The following is a 4,792-nucleotide window of genomic DNA, read 5'->3' as shown; positions in this document are numbered from 1 at the left end:
TGCCTTGAACCAGCCACTTCCCCTATACTCACCCTAAAATGCCTTTTTATCCTGAAGCCCACATTCCCTATGAGGAAGGCAGAAGGAGAAGCTCATCCTGACTTAATCATGAGCACACTGAGGGCTAGGATGTGAGTGCAGCCCTCTGTGGTCCTTCCCTGTCTCTGCAAGTCACACAGAACCAAGGGATCTCAGAATGTCAGTTAACTGAAAAGAACCCCTGGGTGAGTCACATGGAGTCCAGCTGAGGCACCTGAAAAACTGCTTTCATGTTGAAATAATCTCCACCGTGATTATGGTGAGGCATCTGCACTGAGAGAGAAAAGAACAGGAGGAGAAGATGGGCTCTGGTGAGGGGCCGTGGCTTAGTGTTTGTGGGTGCTAGTAATCTTTAGCTCTCCTCTATGGAGCAAGGTCCTTATATAGAAAGAATAGAGTGTGGGGATGGGGCTTGGCTAGGTGGGAGTGGCTTGGTTCTGTGTGGGTTCTGACTGGCTTTAGCTCACAAATCCTCAGTAGAGGCCTTACTAAAAATAGATGCTAGAGTCTAATTTATGGGTGTGGTTTAGTCCTTTGTGGAACCTAATGAAGTTCAATCTCCCTATCTCAGATAGTATCCTTACTGAGAAGAGCTCTTAAGGACTGTTGGGCTGGAGACCTTGAGCCTTGCAACTTGATGGGTGCCCACAAGCCACCTTGCCTTTCCCATTGGATCTCTCCCTTCGCTGCACATTTCACCTGCCCAGCTCTGCACATCTCTAATCCAGGTGGTCTAACTGCCTGCACTGTTTTTGTTCATTAGCTGCTGCTTTAACCTCCCTAGCCATCTCAGAAACTGCACGCTGAAACTCTGCCCCTGGACATCCCTTTGCTATCTACCCCAACACTTCGATGCTTAATATTTTATTCATATTTGTTCTCATGCACTCTGTACTTGATTGTAAACTGGTCCCAAAGGGTCCCTTGGAGACTTTCTAGCCTGCCTGGATCCAAAGCATATGTGAAAAAAATCCTCTCAGTTGTTTCTCCTGCTTCTATCTGAGGACAGTCAGGGTGGGTCCCCCTCTTCCCACGAGGCATCACTGGGACACTGGGTCTCTCTGTCCAACAACCCATTCTTTCTCATGAACAAAGTGGCTAGGAGACTTTCTGTCTTAAAATTGCCCACAAATCCTGTGTCCTCATGGTGTACAAGCTTTCGCAGGCCTTCCTGAATAGTAAGGCCTGCTGACTTGTGAAGGTCAAAGGGATGTGAATGGGGATCCATTTGTTGGACTGCCTGCTCTTCCTGGCCCATGATGGATGATGTGATATCAACTTGGTATTTACAGCTTAAAACAAATATAATTTTACAGAGTGTAAGATTAAATCTTATCTGCAAATCATTACCCTCCCGAGGAGCTAAGAGTCACCAACCCTCAGCTTCCCATTGCTCTATTGACCAAGATTAGCTTGTATCCTAAGTATTGTCAATTTTTCTGTCTCCTGTCATGAAGAGTGCTTCTGAGGTGTTTCCACTACTGATGGTGCATTTGAGAGGGCACTTTCTCAATTTTGTTCCTATGGATTGCAAAGCATGAAAGCTGTTAAGTTCAAACTGGAACTCACTCTGCTTCTCACACATCCTAACCGTTCACCATTAGGAAAAGTTTCTTTTGTATGTTATGTGAGTACCATAGTCCATGTAAAGCAATGGGATAGCAGATGTACCTTGTAAGGACAAGGGTTGACATTGGGGTTGAGCAAATAACATAAAGACATATTTTGGGCTGAGTGCCAGTGGCTACTCAGAAGGCAGGGATATGAGGACTATGTTCAAAGCCAGCCCAGGAAATTTAAATAAGAAACTCCATTTAGAGAGCAAAAGTCAGAAATGATGATATGAAGACTCAAGTGTTAGAGGATCAGCCTTGAGAGAAAAAGCTCAAGGATAGTTCCTAGGACCCAATTCAAGCACTAGTACCAAAAAAAAAGAAATAAAGTAAAATAAAATATTTAGCGAGGCCTGGGAGTATAGCTTAGTTGTAGAGTGCTTGCCTAGTATTCACAAAGCCCTGGGTTCAATTCCTAAGTATGACATACACAGAAAAAGCCAGAAGTGGCCCTGTGGCTCAGGTGGCAGAGCAAAAAGTGTCCAAGGACAGTGCCCAATCCCTGAGTTCAACCAGGGATATATGTATACTATATACATATATATATACATATATATATATATATATATATGGCTAACCAGTGACTGTGGATTAACTGTCCTGTCTCCTTGTTCACCCAGGGGATGGTTCTGTGCTCTCCCTTCTCCAGATCTCAGCCCCACTGCTCAAGATTGCACTGAGCTGCAGCTCCCAGCTTGGGGCGGTCTTTCCCCTGCCCCTTGTTCTACACTGTGGATCTGGGTAAGTAAAGCCAAAGTAACTAGAAAAATGGAAGAGTGTAACATGAGAAGGGGTATCAATGTGTGAAATCAATGCACCTTCTATCTGGCAAATATAACTGTAACCCCTCTATACATTAAAATAAAAAAAGAAAAATTAAAAACAAGATGGAAGAGTGGCCCATAGTTAATGATGGATTTTACTGCAATGAAAGGTTTCCTTCACATTTCCAGATACCTGACCCACACAGCATTATTTGGAAGGAATGTATAAGAGGGGAGACCAGAACCAGCGCTCCTTATTTGACCTTTCAACTTGGATCAGGGCCAGCCTGACTGATACTTTGAGATGAGCCAACTTTGATTTCTCCTGTGCTTGAATGGCAACTTGGAAGTTGGTTAAGTCTGGAATATTGTTGATAAATGTTCACTGGACAGGAAAATGCACAGAAATCATGGTTGTCTGCAATCATAAGGACCATCACATTTTGTTAGTAGATTCTGCTACATTAAAAGAATCTCCACAATAAAAGCATCTTCATACAACTTAAATGAGCTCAGGCTGAAGGGGACAGGTGGAGAGAGGGAAGGAGAGTGGGGATTTGGCACCATGTGAGAGGGTAATACTTAGTCTGTGCAACACCCTGGGTTCAATCCCCAGCATGAAAGGAAAAAGTCCCTAGGCTGATTTCATATCTATGAAAAAAGTTTCTATTTTATAATACAATTTTGTGATTGTAATTCATATTCAATAATCTTAGCTACTCATTTGGTATACTGATATCTTGATGTAGTTATTATAAAATTCAGAAAAAAAATAACCTTGAGCTAACTGGGCACTGGTAGCTTATGTTGTAATCTGAACTTCTTAGGAGGCTAAGATCTGAAAGTCTCAGCTCAAAGCCAGCCTGGGCAAGAAAGATGTTGAGACTCATATCTAATTAACCACAGACGGGAGCGTGGCCTACAGGTAGAGTGCTTGCCTGGCACGCATTAAGTCCTGGGTTCAATTCCTTGGTATCACATACTCAGAAAAAGCCAGAAGGCCAAGAGTTTGGTCTAATGGTACAGTGCTAGAAGACCTGGATTCAATTCCTCAGTGCCACATACATAGAAACAGCCAGAAGTGGTGCGGTGGCTCAGGTGGCAAGCTCTAGCCTTGAGAAAGCCCAAGTCCAGTGCTCAGGCTCTGAGTTCAAGCCCCAGGACCGGCAAAAAAAAGCTGGACTCAGAGTGATGGCTCAAGTAGTACAGCACCCAGCCTTGAGTGAAAAAGTTTAGGAAGAATACCCAAGTCATAAGTTCAAGCTCCAGTACTGACATGAACACAAATATATACACACATACACATACATGACACACACATGTGCACATAGTTTAATCTTCAGCTAGAACCATTAGGAAAAGAAGGGATGAGCTACCAGCATTCAGTACCCTCGCTACTTTGAGAAATAATTTCAATAGGTTTCATTGAAGTATTTCATTAAAGCACTTCAACCATATTTCCTGTTATTCATCTCTGCCCCTCTTACTAATACCTCCTTCCCAACAGCGCATCTTCTGTTAAGCAGTCACTTTCAGTGTATACTAATAGTAGGAAAGGAGATCACCGTGGTAACAGGTCACTCTTCAGATGGTCTGCTCTGTACTAATTGGGGAAAGACATGGGCAGTTAGTGGACATTAATGGAGAGACAGCTAGTACTGATGAGGTATCTTAATTGGTCTGTTGTGCTTTTCTTTCCTAACATTAACTTATATCTCCTGTGTTTGTTTTCTTCTGCATAGAAAAGGAGCTCATTATAGGAAAGGGAAGTGGGGAAAACAAGATGAGGGGAGGGGTGGGGGGATGGAAATGGGGACAGAAACATGAGAAGGGGTATCAATGTGTGTGAAGTAATGCACCTTTTATCTGGCGAATATAACTTGTAACCCTTCTATTAATTGCAATAAAAAGAAACTAAATTTTTTTTAAAAGGAGCTCATTGTCCTAAGTCTATGCAATCCATTGGCTCTCTCTTCCAGGCCTTTCCGTTTCTTGCTCCTCATCTCAAAGCCAGTTAGGAGGGAACCAGAGGATGACTCAAGTATGTATACTATATGCCTCTTTAAAGCAATGATTTGGGTAGTGATTAAATGTAAATCTCTTGATTCTATTCTGAACTCAAACAAAAAATGCTCTGCCTGCAGATCCATGTTCCAGTGAGCTGTGTAGTGAATCAGAGAAAGGCATGATTGGGTGAAGTGAATCACAAGCAACTGAACTGATAGGAACTGCTTGCTGTTGATGGAGATGGAATCACTTTATCCTTCTATTAGTGTTTTTAAAACTCTAGGCACAGCATTGGCTGTGCTTAATAGGTCAACCATAGACTGCCTGAGCTCCTCCTTCCCTCCTGTGTGCTGATAATATTGAAGAAAG

The 4,792-nt window shown here is 42.9% G+C and overlaps 1 long non-coding RNA gene across 1 annotated transcript; it reads left to right on the top strand.

Annotated features, from left to right (window-relative positions):
* The first annotated feature begins 234 nt into the window (after positions 1–234).
* Positions 235–4,457, top strand: LOC150063252 (uncharacterized). The gene is made up of 4 exons (XR_016535513.1): positions 235–350; positions 611–767; positions 2,273–2,393; positions 4,396–4,457. It is a non-coding gene; the product is annotated as an uncharacterized LOC150063252 (long non-coding RNA).
* Positions 4,458–4,792: the final 335 nt, after the last annotated feature.

This window comes from Megascapheus bottae, chromosome 5 (genome assembly GCF_031878675.1).
Source record: "Megascapheus bottae isolate mThoBot1 chromosome 5, mThoBot2.hap1, whole genome shotgun sequence".
NCBI lineage: Eukaryota > Metazoa > Chordata > Mammalia > Rodentia > Geomyidae > Megascapheus > Megascapheus bottae.
Note: the sequence above shows the minus strand (reverse complement) of the source record. Positions and strands in the feature narration are given on the sequence as shown.